At 58.7% G+C, this 15,850-nt stretch overlaps 1 protein-coding gene across 1 annotated transcript in view; it reads left to right on the top strand.

Moving 5' to 3' along the window:
* Positions 1-15,850, top strand: part of LOC134562709 (zinc finger protein 420-like) — a 230,724-nt gene that overhangs the window by 209,585 nt on the left and 5,289 nt on the right. The window lies entirely within an intron of this gene.

Consider the following 15,850-nt stretch of genomic DNA (forward strand, 5'->3'; position numbering starts at 1 on the left):
TTGGCCTAAAATCAGACAAAGTGGCCTAAAAGCCACACTAAAAGCCTTGAAAACCCAAACTAAATCTGCCCAGTTTGGTCTATAATCACCCAAATGGACCAAAAGTCATCCAAAGGGATCTAAAATCCACCCGAAAACCCACCAGATTTGACCTAAAAGCATCCAAAGCTGTACAAAATCCACCCTAAGCTTGCCCAGTTTGGCCTAAAATCCCCCAAACTGGCCTAAAATCTCTGGGACCGGGACTGAGACCAAGACCACGATCAGCACCAGAACCGGCACCAGCACCAAGACTGAGACCGACACCGGATCTGAGACTGGCACTGAGAGCGGCGCCGCTCTGGGACCGGCACCGAGACCAAGACTGGGACCAGAACCGACACCACAACAGAGACCGGCACTGCACTGGCACCAGGACTAGGACCGAGACTGTAACCGGCACCAGAACTGGCACTGGGACCAAGACTGAGACCAAGACCGGCACCGGAACCAGCACCGAGACTGGCACCGCCCAGGGACTGGGACTGAGACTGAGACTGGCACTGGGAGCACTGCGGGACCAAGAGCGGCACCGGTACCGGCACTGGGACTGGGACTGTGCTGAGACCGAGACTGAGACTGGGATGGAAATTGGCAGAAAGGGCTCAAAAGTCACAGAAAATGCTCTTGAAGAATCCAAAAATACTCAAAATTGACAGAAAATGCTCCAAGATGCTGTGGGATTGGGGAGAGCCCGGAGGGACACAGAATTCCCAAGAATTAAAAAACATCCCCCAAAATTTGCATTAAAAAGCAAAATTATACAAAACAAGAACTGAAAGAAGCCTCAAAATGGCTCAAAAGAGAAAAATAAACCTGAAAATGCCTCCAAAAATTCCAATATTATTCTCAAAGTAGCCCGAATTTATCAAGTTCCTAAAAAGTCACAAAAAATTTCCCCCAAACACCAACAAAAACCACCTAGAAAATGAAAAAAATAGAACAACCAAACCTTTAAGATGCCCAGAAATATATTAAAAAATATCACCAAAATCCCCAAATCTCAAAAATTCCCTAAAAAACTCTCAGACTCTTTAGAATTCCAAAAGCATCCCCAAAAATCCCCCAAATGTCAGCAAAAACCACCCTTAAGAATGCAAAAAAAAATTGCAAAAAAACCCACCAAAAAACCAAAAACCAACAAAATGAAAATACCAAAATTTCCTAAAAATACTTTAAAAATAAAAAAAATACAAAATCCCTCCAACCCCCAAGAATTCCCAAAATCCCTGAAAATTCCCAGAATTTCCTACACTTGCTTTCAATGAAGGGGTGCAGCAGGCAGGACTTGCCATTTACAGCACTGCTGATCACCAAGAACTTGAAGAGGAAATCTGGGAAAAAAATTCCCAAACTTCCTATGCTTGGACCCAAAATTCCCTCAAAATCCTCTCTAGAGAGCCCACAGTTCCCAAGTTTGGACCCAAATTTCCCAAAAGATCCTTTTGGGGACCCCAAATTCCAAAGTTTGGACCGAAAATCTCCTCTGGAGACTGCAAAACTCCCAAAATTCTCCTCTAGAGATCCCCAAATTCCCATATTTGTACCCAAAATGCTCCAAATTCCTGCGTTTGGACCCAAAATTCCCAATAGAGGCCCCAAAATTCAAACAATTTCCAGATAGAAAACCCAAAATTGCCCCATTTGAATCCCAAGAATTCCCTGAACAGAGCCCAAAATTTCCAAAATATTCCCTTGAAGCACCCCAGAATTCCCCTATCGAGATCCTGAGGCCCCCCTCAGACCCCCCAGGTACCCCTGGACCCTCTATAGGCTACCCCAGAACCCCTACAGAGCCCCTATAGATGCCCCAAAGACCCCCCCAAATCCCCCATAGAGACCCCCAGATCCCCTATAGACCCCCAGGGCAATCCCCATCCCCTAGAGGGACCCCCAGATCCCCTAAAGACCCCCCCAAATCCCCCATAGAGACCCTTGGATCCCCTACAGGGACCCCCAGACCCTACTCAAATCTTCTATAGGGAACCCCAGACCCCCCCGGCCCTCTAAAGACCCCCCATAGACCCCTATAGACCCCTCAGACCTCCATTAGAGACCCCCAGACCCCACCAGACCCCCCAGCCCCCTCACAGGGATCCAAAGACACCCCCAGACCTCTCCGCACCCACTACAGGCTCACACAGGCCCCTACAGACCCCCCCAGTCAGCCAAAAGGCCACCCAGACCCCCAAATCCCCTACAGAGACTCCCAGACCCCATTTAGGGATGCCCAGACACACTTTATGGACCCCTCCGGACCCTCTGTAGACCCCTCAGACCCCGAGAGATCCCCTATAAGCCCCCAAGCCCCCTTTAGGCAGAGCCAGAACACCCTAAAACCCCAATAGATCCCCAAAAATGCCTCATAGACTCCTCTACATCCCCTGTAGACATGGCACTACATCCCCTAAAGAGACTCCCAGGACTCCCCAGACCCCTATAGATCCCCTATAGATCCCCCATACCTATTCTTGGGTTTCCAGCCCCATTCTGGAGGTGCCCAGGCCTATTCTGGCATTGCCCAGCTCCATTCTGGAGGTCTCAGCAGCATCCCGGGGATCCCAGCCCCATTGTGGGGGTGCCCAGGCCCCATTCCGGGGGTCCCAGCCCCACTTTTGGGGTGCCCAGCCCCATTCCGGGGGTCCCAGCCCCACTTTTGGGGTGCCTGGGCTCATTGCTTGGAGGGCTCCATGAGGGGTGGGCTCGGGGCCGGGGGCGGTGTCAGGGCGGGGGGCAGGGGCCGTTGCCAGCCTGGGATTTGGGCTGAGTTGGGCTGGGATTGGGGCTGAGGGGGGCTCAGAGCTGGCACTGGGGCCAGGGCTGGCTGTGGGCTGGGGGTTAGGGCTGGCTCGGGGGAGGCAGTGGCTCTGGGGCTGGCCTGGGGCTGAGGGCTGATGATGGTGATGGGCTCAGGGCAGGAACTGGGGCTGAGTTTGGCAGCTGGAGCCGAACCTGTGACTGCAGTGCGGGCTGGGGCTGGGCTGGAGGAGGGAGCTCGGGCTGAATTTGGGGTGGGTGCTGGGGCCGGGAACTGCTCCACCAGTGGTGTCCGTGTCCCTGGCCAGCCCACAGAGGCGGGGACGATGCTTGGGTGGTGGTTGGAGGTGACTTTGTGAATGAGGGAGCGTGGCCGGGCAGCTCCCTCGGCGTTCTTGCCGGACAGCGGCTCTGGGGCAGGGCGATCCCCTCGTGGCTGGAGAATGCAGTGAGGAGAGGGAGAGGAGCCTGGCAAGGGGCTTCAAAGTCAGCAGCGTGGGCAACTGGGGGGCTCCTCAGGCTTTCAGCACCCTCCTGCCCTGGAGAGGGAATCCTCCGGGATTCTGGGTCTCTGCGGGGCTCCTTCCCTCGTCCTGCTCTTGTGGGGCTCCCCAGGATGAGAATGCGGCCACGGTTTGGCTTGGAAGGCACCTTCAAGCCCACCCAGTGCCACCCCTGCCGTGGCTGGGACACTTCCCACTGTCCCAGGCTGCTCCGAGCCCCGTCCAGCCGTGTCCCAAGGCAGCAGCCAGGCAGAAATCCGCTGGCCTGCCTGGGGCTGTCAGCTCCTCTGACACCGGGATGACGACAGATTCCATCAATTCCAGAGAATTCCATGGCGTGAGAGCGCCGGGCCATGGAATGTCCTGGAAGCCAGGCTGTCCTGGGACACTGCAGGGCCTGCTGGAGCCCAGGGCAGCGCTGTGACACCAGGGCATCTGAGGACACCCAGTGTCCCTGGTGACACAGCGGGGCCTGGCAAAAGCAAATCTGGGCCAGAGCGTTTGCTGCAGTGTTCAAAGTTTGATTTCCACCAATTTTCTTTTGGCCGGTGCCCCAGGGATGCTGGAGGGGTCTCCATCGCTGTGGGCGTGGGAAATGCTGGTGGGTGCTGGGGGCCAGGCTTTGGGCCTGATCTTTTTGGGCCTTAGAGATTGGAGCCTGCTGGTAGCTCCTAACTCCTTTCCCAAGGGAAAAGTTTCTTAGGAAAGCTTCTTCCCAAAACAATCTTGGCAAAACAACTCTCCCAAAACAATCTCTCTCCAGGTGGCGTGTTGCTTTTCTGCTTCTCAGAGAAAAAACATTTTGGCCCTTTCTCTTCTTTGCCCAGTGGCATTGGAGAGTTGCAAGTCTTGGTCACCCATGGTGTTAAGTCTGTATGGGAACGCCTTCTAAAATGAGACAATTCAAGAGGGTTTTTATGCCTTTTGCCTTCTGAAATAGTCGCAGTCTTTGCTCTTTTGTTGGTGTCCTGCAGCGACACCGGGGGCTCTCTGTCCCTCTCCCTGCGGGGCACGCTCGGGGGTTGGAGTCTCTGGCCGGTGTCCATCCCTCCTCCTGCACATCCCACGACAGGATGGGGCGCAGACACGCATGCGGTGCTGCTACCTCCCTCCCGTCCACCCGCACCTTTCCCCCTGGGCCGGGCCGCTGGCTGCTCAGGGTTGGCTGCTGGCCAGGCAGCGTTGGCTGATAGCAGCTGGCCGGGCAGGGTTGGCCTCCAGCGGTGCAGGGTTGGCCGCTGGCCGCTGGCTGGGCAGGGTTGGCTGCTGGCTGCGCAGAGTTGGCCGATGGCCGAGCAGGGTTTGCCGCTGGCCGCTGGGGGTGAAGGGTTGGCTGCTGGTGGCGCAGGGTTGGCTGATGGCTGGGCAGGGTTGGCTGATGGCCGCTGGCTGTACAGGGTTGGCCGATGGCTGGGCAGGGTTGGCCGATGGCTGGGCAGGGTTGGCTGCTGGCCACGCTGGGTTGGCCGGTGGCCGGGCAGGGTTGGCTGATAGGAGCTGGCCGGGCAGGGTTGGCCACTGGAGGCGAAGAGTTGGCCGCTGGCCGCGCAGGGTTGGCCGCTGGCCACTGGCTGCGCAGGGTTGGCTGCTGGCCACTGGCTGCGCAGGGTTGGCTGCTGGCCACTGGCTGCGCAGAGTTGGCTGCTGGCTACTGGCCGTGCAGGGTTGGCCGCTGGCCACACAGGGTTGGCCGATGGCCGGGCAGGGTTGGACGCTGGCCACTGGCCACGCAGGGTTGGCCGCTGGTCGCTGGAGGCGAAGAGTTGGCCGCTGGCCGCTGGCCGCGCAGGTTTGGCTGCTGGCTACTGGCCACGCAGGGTTGGCCGCTGGCCGCGCTGGGTTGGCCGCTGGCCGCTGGAGGCGAAGAGTTGGCCGCTGGCTGCGAAGGGTTGGCTGCTGGCCCTGGTGGTGCAGGGTTGCCGCTGGCCGCTGGCCGCAGTGGGTTAGCCGCTGACCGCGCCGGGTCGGCTGCTGGCCGCTGGCCCCGAAGGGTTGGCCGCTGGCCATGCAGAGTTGGTCGCTCGCTGCTGACAGTGCAGGGTTGGCCGCTGGCTGGGCAGGGTTGGTTGATGGCAGCTGGCCGCGCAGGGTTGGCCGCTGGCCGCTGGCTGGGCAGGGTTGGCCGCTGGCCTGGCAGGGTGGGCCGCTGGCCGTGCAGGGTTGGCCGCTGGCCACTGGCCATGCAGGGCTGGCTGCCGGGCGCACAGGGTTGGCCGCTGGCTGCTGGCCGGGCAGGGTTGGCCGCTGGTCACTGGAGTCGAAGAGTTGGCCGCTGGCTGCGAAGGGTTGGCTGCTGGCCACTGGTGGTGCAGGGTTGGCCGCTGACCGCGCCGGGTTGGCCGCTGGCCGCTGGCCCCGAAGGGTTGGCCGCTGGCCATGCAGGGTTGGCCGCTGGCCACTGGCCACGCAGGGCTGGCTGCTGGGTGCGCTGGGTTGGCCGCTGGCAGCACAGGGTTGGCCGCTGGCTGCGCAGGGTTAGCCGCTGACCGCTAGTCATGCAGGGTTGGCCGCCAGCCGCAAAGGGTTGGTCATTGGCCGTGCAGGGTTGGCCGCTGGCCACTGGCTGTGCAGGGTTGGCTGCTGGCCACTGGCTTTGCAGGGTTGGCCACTGGCCGCACAGGGTTGGCCTCTGGTGGCGCAGAGTTGGCTGCTGGCCGCTGGCTGTGCAGGGTTGGCCGCTGGCTGCTGGAGGCAAAGAGTTGGCCGCTGGCCGCGAAGGGTTGCTGCTGGCCGCTGGCTGCGCAGGGTTGTCCAATGGCCGGGCAGGGTTGGCCGCTGGCCACGCAGCGTTGGTCGCTCACCGCTGGCTGCGCAGGGTTGGCCTCCGGTGGCGCAGGTTGGTCGCCCCCCGCTGGCAGCGTAGGGTTGGTCGCTCGCCACTGCCCACGCAGGCTTGGCCCCAGGGCTCCAGCGCCGCTCCCATGGCAGGACCCTGCCAGGACACCTGCGGGCTCTCACGCCCCTTTTATACTTGACGCAAGCCCTGCCCTCTCCCCGACAGCCAATGGCAGCTCAGTGACGTTCTCGGCGTCAGGCACCGAGTGGCCGGGCCCTTTGTGATGTCACAATGGGGGCGGGGAGCCAGCGAGACGGAGCCATCTGATTGGTCGCTGCGGCAGGTGTTACTGCTGGCATTGTGCACGGCGGCGCTGATTGGTTCGTTCCATGCCGAGGGTGGGGTAAGGCGGGGAGTGGGTGCGGGGGTCCCAGCCCCATTGTGGGGGTCCCGCTCCCATGCTGGGCATGCCCAGGCCCATTCTGGGCTTCTCAAGCCCATTCCGGGGGTCCCAGCCCCACTTTTGGGGTGCCTGGGCTCATTGCTTGGAGGGCTCCATGAGGGTCGGGGCTCGGGGCTGGGGGCGGTGTCAGGGCGGGGAGAGGGGCCGTTGCCAGCCTGGGATTTGGGCTGAGTTGGGCTGGGATTGGGGCCGAGGGGGGCTCAGAGCTGGCACTGGGGCCAGCGCTGGCTGTGGGCTGGGGGTTAGGGCTGGACCATCCACATTGTACCAAGGAAACTGGAACCACAGGGAGAGGGCAATTGGTCTTGTACTGGGAGCAGCCACTCCCCTTTCCCGCCCATCCTGCCCCTCCAGCCCCAGCGCCCCCCACCATGGTCCCGGCAATCCCAGGGCTCCCCCCCTCCTCTCGGGGTTCCCGCTTCTGGGGCTCTCCTCTCTCCAGGGTCTCGCTTAGGGAAGCTGAGGCTCTCCCAGAGCTCTCTAAACCCGTTGCTCCCCCCGCCCCTATCGGGTCTCTGCTGCCACTAGGGCCCCCAAAAACACCTCTTGGGGAGCCCCTCATGTCCTCCCAAGGGTTGTCTCCGGCTTGGCTTTGGAGCCCTGTGAGCTCCAAACATCCCCCTGTAAGACACGGCCCCAAGATCCCTCATCTGTCTCAGGACTGTCGAACAAGGACAGAGGCTGAAACCCCCAAAGGATCCTAAAACCACAGCACAGGAGCTCTGGCCTGACTGGGCCGGGATGTCTGCCAGGTTTCTCTCGTAGGTGCATTCACTGGATCAAGAACTGGAGATGCGTGGTCCTAAAAGGGTCCAATTTGTCCTAAAATCACCCACAAGGGCCTCAAATTCTCCTAAGGGGCCTGAAATCCACATGAAAACTGATCAGGTGATTTTAGGCCAAACTGGGCAGGCTTAGTGTGGACTTTAAGCAGATGTGTTTCATTTTAGGCCAAATCTGGTGGGGTTTAGTCCCATTTTGGGTGAATGTCAAATAACATGCGCAGTTTTAAGGTAGATTTTAGATCCTTTCGTATGACTTTACACCCATTTAGGTGATTTTAAGCCAAACCAGGTAGTTTTAGGGTTTATTATACACCAATTTGGAAGATTTACGTGTGACTTGAAGCCATTTTGTGTGTGTTTTAAACCAGTTTGAGAAATTTATGATCCGTTTTAGTGGTTTTTGACCCATTTGGATGATTTTAATGCCATTTCTCTGATTTTAGGCCAAACCATGTGGTTTTCGGCTGGTTTTTACTTCCCTTGGGGTGATTTTAGTCCACATTGAAGGGATATGATGCTTCCTTGCATGATTCAAGGCCCAACCTGATCAGTTTTCATGTGGATTTCAGGCCCCTTAGGAGAATTTGAGGCCTTTGTGGGTGATATTAGGACGAATCGGACCCTTTTAGGACCGTGCATCCCCATTTCTTGATTCAGTGAATGCACCTGCGGGAGAAACCTGGCAGACATCCCACCCCAGTCAGGCCAGAGCTCCTGTGCTGTGGTTTTAGGATCCTTTGGGGGTTTCAGCCTCTGTCCTTGTTCGACAGTCCTGAGACAGATGAGGGATCTTGGGGCCGTGTCTTACAGGGGGATGTTTGGAGCTCACAGGGCTCCAAAGCCGAGCCTGAGACGACCCTTGGGAGGACATCAGGGGCTCCCCAAGAGGTGTTTTTGGGGGCCCTACTGGCGGCAGAGACCCGATAGGGGCGGGGGGAACAGTGGGCTTAGGGATCTCTGGGAGAGCCTCAGCTTCCCTAAGCAAGACCCTGGAGAGAGGAGAGCCCCAGAAGTGGGGACCCCGAGAGGAGGGGGGGAGCCCTGGGATTGCCGGGACCATGGTGGGGGGCGCTGGGGCTGGAGGGGCGGGATGGGCAGGAAAGGGGAGTGGCTGCTCCCAGTACAAGACCAATTGCCCGCTCCCTGTGGTTCCAGTTTCCTTGGCACAATGTGGATGGTCCAGCCCTAACCCCCAGCCCACAGCCAGCGCTGGCCCCAGTGCCAGCTCTGAGCCCCCCTCGGCCCCAATCCCAGCCCAACTCAGCCCAAATCCCAGGCTGGCAACGGCCCCTCCCCCCCGCCCTGACACCGCCCCCGGCCCCGAGCCCCGCCCCTCATGGAGCCCTCCAAGCAATGAGCCCAGGCACCCCAAAAGTGGGGCTGGGACCCCCGGAATGGGCTTGAGAAGCCCCAGAATGGGCCTGGGCATGCCCAGCATGGGACCGGGACCCCCACAATGGGGCTGGGACCCCCGCACCCACTCCCCGCCTTACCCCACCCTCAGCATGGAACGAACCAATCAGCGCCGCCGTGCACAATGCCAGCAGTAACACCTGCCGCAGCGACCAATCAGATGGCTCCGTCTCGCTGGCTCCCCGCCCCCATTGTGACATCACAAAGGGCCCGGCCGCTCGGTGTCTGACGCCGAGAAGGTCACTGAGCTGCCATTGGCTGTCGGGGAGAGGGCGGGGCTTGCCTCGAGTATAAAAGGGGCGTGAGAGGCCGCAGGTGTCCTGGCAGGGTCCTGCCATGGGAGCGGTGCTGGAGCCCTGCGGCCAAGCCTGCGCGGGCAGTGGCGAGCGACCAACCCTGCGCTGCCAGCGGGGGGCGACCAACCTGCGTCGCCGGAGGCCAACTCTGCGCACCCAGTAGCCAGCCCTGCGTGGCCAGTGGCCAGCGGCCAACCCTGCCTGGCCAGTGGCCCACCCTGCCAGGCCAGCGGCGAACCCTGCCTGGCCAGCGGCCAGCAGCCAACCCTGCGCGGCCAGCTGCCATCAACCAACCCTGCCCGGCCAGCGGCCAACCCTGCACTGTCAGCAGCGAGCGACCAACCCTGCATGGCCAGCGGCCAACCCTTCGGGGCCAGCGGCCAGCAGCCAACCCGGCGCGGTCAGCGGCTAACCCACTGCGGCCAGCGGCCAGTTGCAACCCTGCACCACCAGCGGCCAGCAGCCAGCGGCCAACTCTTCGCCTCCAGCGGCCAGCAGCCAACCCTGCGCGGCCAGCAGCCAACCCTGCGTGGCCAGCGGCCAACCCTGCGTGGCCAGGAGCCAGCAGCCAACCCTGCGCAGCCAGTGGCCAGCAGCCAACCCTGCGCGGCCAGCAGCCAGCAGCCAACCCTGCGCAGCCAGCGGCCAGCAGCCAACCCTTCGCAGCCAGCGGCCAACTCTTCACCTCCAGCGACCAGCGGCCAACCCTGCGTGGCCAGTGGCCAGCGTCCAACCCTGCGCGGCTAGCAGCCAACCCTGCCCGGGCATCGGCCAACCCTGTGTGGCCAGCGGCCAACCCTGCACGGCCAGTAGCCAGCAGCCAACCCTGCGCAGCCAGTGGCCAGCAGCCAACCCTGCGCAGCCAGTGGCCAGCAGCCAACCCTGTGCAGCCAGTGGCCAGCGGCCAACCCTGCGCGGCAAGCGGCCAACCCTGCGTGGCCAGTAGCCAGCAGCCAACCCTGCGTGGCCAGCAGCCAACTCTTCGCCTCCAGTGGCCAACCCTGCCCGGCCACCGGCCAACCCAGCGTGGCCAGCGGCCAACCCTGCCCAGCCATCGGCCAACCCTGCGCGGCCGGCGGCCAACCCTGTACAGCCAGCGGCCATCAGCCAACCCTGCCCAGCCATCAGCCAACCCTGCGCCACCAGCAGCCAACCCTTCACCCCCAGCGGCCAGCGGCAAACCCTGCCCGGCCATCGGCCAACTCTGCGCAGCCAGCAGCCAACCCTGCACGGCCGCGGCCAACCCTGTGCGGCCGGCAGCCAACCCTGCCCACCCAGCGGCCAGCGGCCAACCCTGCACCGCTGGAGGCCAACCCTGCCCGGCCAGCTGCTATCAGCCAACGCTGCCCGGCCATCAGCCAACCCTGAGCAGCCAGCGGCCCGGCCCAGGGGGAAAGGTGCGGGTGGACAGGAGGGAGGTAGCAGCACCGCATGCGTGTCTGCGCCCCCTCCTGTCGTGGGATGTGCAGGAGGAGGGATGGACACCGGCCAGAGACTCCAACCCCCGAGCGTGCCCCGCAGGGAGAGGGACAGAGAGCCCCCGGTGTCGCTGCAGGACACCAACAAAAGAGCAAAGACTGCGACTATTTCAGAAGGCAAAAGGCATAAAACCCTCTTGAATTGTCTCCTTTTAGAAGGCGTTCCCATACAGACTTAACACCATGGGTGAACAAGACTTGCAACTCTCCAATGCCACTGGGCAAAGAAGAGAAAGGGCCAAAATGTTTTTTCTCTGAGAAGCAGAAAAGCAACACGCCACCTGGAGAGAGATTGTTTTGGGAGAGTTGTTTTGCCAAGATTGTTTTGGGAAGAAGCTTTCCTAAGAAACTTTTCCCTTGGGAAAGGAGTTAGGAGCTACCAGCAGGCTCCGATCTCTAAGGCCCAAAAAGATCAGGCCCAAAGCCTGGCCCCCGGCTCCCACAAGCATTTCCCACACCCACAGGGATGGAGACCCCTCCAGCATCCCTGGGGCACCGGCCAAAAGAAAATTGGTGGAAATCAAACTTTGAACACCGCAGCAAACGCTCTGGCCCAGATTTGCTTTTGCCAGGCCCCGCTGTGTCACCAGGGACACTGGGTTGCCTCAGGTGCCCTGGTGTCACAGCGCTGCCCTGGGCTCCAGCAGGCCCTGCAGTGTCCCAGGACAGCCTGGCTTCCAGGACATTCCATGGCCCGGCGCTCTCATGCCATGGAATTCTCTGGAATTGATGGAATCTGTCGTCACCCTGGTGTCAGAGGAGCTGACAGCCCCGGGCAGGCCAGCGGATTTCTGCCTGGCTGCTGCCTTGGGACACAGCTGGACGGGGCTCGGAGCAGCCTGGGACAGTGGGAGGTGTCCCTGCCACGGCAGGGGTGGCACTGGGTGGGCTTGAAGGTGCCTTCCAAGCCAAACCATGGCCGCATTCTCATCCTGGGGAGCCCCACAAGAGCAGGACGAGGGAAAGAGCCCCGCACAGGCCCAGAATCCCGGAGGATTCCCTCTCCAGGGCAGGAGGGTGCTGAAAGCCAGAGGAGGCCCCCAGTTGCCCACGCTGCTGACTTTGAAGGCCCTTGCCAGGCTCCTCTCCCTCTCCTCACTGCATTCTCCAGCCACGAGGGGATCGCCCTGCTCCAGAGCCGCTGTCCGGCAAGAACGCCGAGGGAGCTGCCCGGCCACGCTCCCTCATGCACAAAGTCACCTCCAACCACCACCCAAGCATCGTCCCCGCCTCTGTGGGCTGGCCAGGGACACGGACACCACTGGTGGAGCAGTTCCCGGCGCCAGCACCCACCCCAAATTCAGCCCGAGCTCCCTCCTCCAGCCCAGCCCCAGCCCGCACTGCAGTCACAGGTTCGGCTCCAGCTGCCAAACTCAGCCCCAGTTCCTGCCCTGAGCCCATCACCATCATCAGCCTCAGCCCAAGGCCAGCCCCAGAGCCACTGCCCCCCCCGAGCCAGCCCGAACCCCCAGCCCACAGCCAGCGCTGGCCCCAGTGCCAGCTCTGAGCCCCCCTCGGCCCCAATCCCAGCCCAACTCAGCCCAAATCCCAGGCTGGCAACGGCCCCTCTCCCCCGCCCTGACACCGCCCCCGGCCCCGAGCCCCGCCCCTCATGGAGCCCTCCAAGCAATGAGCCCAGGCACCCCAAAAGTGGGGCTGGGACCCCCGGAATGGGCTTGAGAAGCCTCACAATGGGGCTGGGACCCCCGGAATGGGCCTGGGCACCCCCACAATGGGGCTGGGACCCCCGGAATGGGCCTGGGCACCCCAAAAGTGGGGCTGGGACCCCCGGAATGGGCCTGGACACCCCCACAATGGAGCTGGGAGCCAAGAATAGCAATGGGCACCTGCACAATTGGGCTGGGCATCCCCAGGATGCTGCTGAGACCTCCAGAATGGAGCTGGGCAATGCCAGAATAGGCCTGGGCACCTCCAGAATGGGGCTGGAAACCCAAGAATAGGTATGGGGGATCTATAGGGGATCTATAGGCGTCTGGGGGGTCCTGGGAGTCTCTTTAGGGGATGTAGTGCCATGTCTACAGGGGATGTAGAGGAGTCTATGAGGCATTTTTGGGGATCTATTGGGGTTTTAGGCTGTTCTGGCTGTGCCTAAAGGGGGCTTGGGAGCTTATAGGGGATCTCTCGGGGTCTGAGGGGTCTACAGAGGGTCCGGAGGAGTCCATAAAGTGTGTCTGGGCATCCCTAAATGGGGTCTGGGGGTCTCTGTAGGGGATTTGGGGGGTCTGGGTGGCCTTTTGGCTGACTGGGGGGGTCTGTAGGGGCCTGCGTGAGCCTGTAGCGGGTGCGGGGAGGTCTGGGGGTGTCTGTGGATCCCTGTGAGGGGGCTGGGGGGTCTGGTGGGGTCTGGGGGTCTCTAATGGAGGTCTGAGGGGTCTATAGGGGATCTATGGGGGGTCTTTAGAGGGCCGAGGGGGGCCTGGGGATCCCTATAGAAGATTTGAGTAGGGTCTGGGGGTCCCTGTAGGGGATCCAAGGGTCTCGATTAGGGATTTGGGGGGGTCTTTAGGGGATCTGGGGGTCCCTCTAGGGGATGGGGGGTGCCTGGGGGGTCTATAGGGGCTCTGGAGGTCTCTATGGGTGATTTGGGGGGGTCTATAGGGGCTCTGGGGGTCTCTATGGGTGATTTGGAGGTCTCTATGGGGGATTTGGGGGGGTCTTTGGCGCATGTATAGGGGCTCTGTAGGGGTTCTGGGGTAGCCTATAGAGGGTCCAGGGGTATCTGGTGGGTCTGAGGGGGGTCTCGGGATCTCGATAGGGGAATTCTGGGGTGCTTCAAGGGAATATTTTGGGAATTTTGGGCTCTGTTCAGGGAATTCTTGGGATTCAAATGGGGCAATTTTGGGTTTTCTATCTGGAAATTGTTTGAATTTTGCGGCCTCTATTGGGAATTTTGGGTCCAAACGCAGGAATTTGGAGCATTTTGGGTACAAACGTGCGTATTTGGGGATCTCTAGAGGGGAATTGTGGGAGTTTTGCAGTCCCCAGAGGAGATTTTGGGTCCAAACGTTGGAATTTGGGGTCCCCAAAGGGACTTTTTGGGAAATTTGGGTCCAAACTTGGGAACCTTTGGCTCTCTAGAGAGGATTTTGAGGGAATTTTGGGTCCAATCATAGGAAGTTTGGGAACTTTTTCCCCAGATTTCCTCTTCAAGTTCTTGGTGATCAGCAGTGCTGTAAATGGCAAGTCCTGCCTGCTGCACAACTTCATTGAAAGCAAGTGTAGAAAATTCTGGGAATTTTCAGGGATTTTGGGAATTCTTGGGGGTTGGAGGGATTTTGTAATTTTTTTATTTTTAAAGTATTTTTAGGAAATTTTGGTGTTTTCATTTTGTTGGTTTTTGGGGGTTTTTTTTGGTGTTTTTTTGGTTGGGTTTTTTGGTTTTTTTGTGGGGTTTTTTTGGTTTTTTTTTTGCAATTTTTTTTTTTGCATTTGTAAGGGTGGTTTTTGCTGACATTTGGGGGCTTTTGGGGGATGCTTTTGGAATTCTAAAGAGTTTAGAAGTTTTTTAGGGAATTTTTGAGATTTGGGGATTTTGGTGATACTTTTTAATATATTTCTGTGCATCTTAAAGGTTTGGTTGTTCTATTTTTTTCATTTTCTAGGTGGTTTTTGTTGGTGTTTGGGGGAAATTTTTTGTGACTTTTTGGGAACTTGATAAATTCGGGCTACTCTGAGAATAATATTGGAATTTTTGGAGGCATTTTCAGGTTTATTTTTCTCTTTTGAGCCATTTTGAGGCTTCTTTCAGTTCTTGTTTTGTATAATTTTGCTTTTTAATGCAAATTTTGGAGGATGTTTTTTAATTCTTGAGAATTCTGTGTCCCTCTGGGCTCTCCCCAATCTCACAGCATCTTGGAGCATTTTCTGTCAATTTTGAGTATTTTTGGACTCTTCAGGAGCATTTTCTGTGACTTTTGAGCCCTTTTTGCCAATTTCCATCCCAGTCTCAGTCCCAGTCTCAGTCTCGGTCTCAGCGCGGTCCCGGTCCCAGTGCCGGTACCGGTGCCGCTCTTGGTCCCGCAGTGCTCCCAGTGCCAGTCTCAGTCTCGGTGCCAGTCTCGGTGCTGGTTCCGGTGCCGGTCTTGGTCTCGGTCTTGGTCCCAGTGCCAGTTCTGGTGCCGGTTACGGTCTCGGTCCTAGTCCTGGTGCCAGTGCAGTGCCGGTCCCTGTTGTGGTGTCGGTGCTGGTCCCAGTCTTGGTCTCGGTGCCGGTCTCAGAGCGGCGCCGCTCTCAGTGCCAGTCTCAGATCCGGTGTCGGTCTCAGTCTTGGTGCTGGTGCCGGTTCTGGTGCTGATCGTGGTCTCGGTCTCAGTCCCGGTCCCAGAGATTTTAGGCCAGTTTGGGTGATTTTAGGTCAAACTGGGCAAGCTTAGGGTGGATTTTGTACAGCTTTGGATGCTTTTAGGCCAAATCTGGTGGGTTTCAGGGTGGATTTTAGATCCCTTTGGATGACTTTTGGTCTATTTGGGTGATTGTAGACCAAACTGGGCAGATTTAGTTTGGGTTTTCGAGGCTTTTAGTGTGGATTTTAGGCCCCTTTGTCTGATTTTAGGCCAAATCTTGTGGGGTTTAGTCCCATTTGACTGATTTTAAGAAAAGCTGGTCAGTGTCAAGGTGGATTTTAGATCCTTTTGGATGATTCTAGGCCCATTGGGTGGGGTTTAGCATGGTTTGGGTGATTTTTAGGCCAAATCTGTTGGGTTTTAGGGGGGGCTTTAGGTCCCTTTGGGTGATTGTAAGCCAAACCATCTATTTTCAGTGTTGATTTTACACCAACTTGGGAGACTTAAGTGTGATTTTAGGCTATTTTGTGTGGGTTTTAAAGCAGTGTCTTGGGTTGAGAATTGTAACCAAAAGTGTGTATTCTATTTTCATCTGTTGAAGTCGGTTGGGAGATATTGTTCCTTATCTTTTGTAACTCTAGGGGTGGAAAGAGGGCGGATGCCCTCTGTTAATGGGACACCTGATGACACCAGATAAGGCAGGGCCTTCTTATCTCTTCCTCCACCCATCCTCCTCCGAGGGATATCACCTGTGAATGGGCCATTGAAGGCCTCTCACATGACTGATAACATGACCTCATTCCATTGTGAGATGCTCCACCCAGCGGGAGGAGCCAAAGCCTTTCCACCGGGATAAAACCAGCAACCCCAAACACCAAGGGAGCCTGTTTGCACTGGATTCCCAGAGGATGACTGGACCCTTTCTTGAGGATCATCTCTACTTCAACGGAGCCACAACTGTCACTGTGGGAGGACTCAGTGTGGGCTGCTTCCAACAGCCTGAGCAACAGGGTGCCAGGTTTGCATTCTGACTCTG

Source organism: Prinia subflava, chromosome 30 (genome assembly GCF_021018805.1).
Source record: "Prinia subflava isolate CZ2003 ecotype Zambia chromosome 30, Cam_Psub_1.2, whole genome shotgun sequence".
NCBI lineage: Eukaryota > Metazoa > Chordata > Aves > Passeriformes > Cisticolidae > Prinia > Prinia subflava.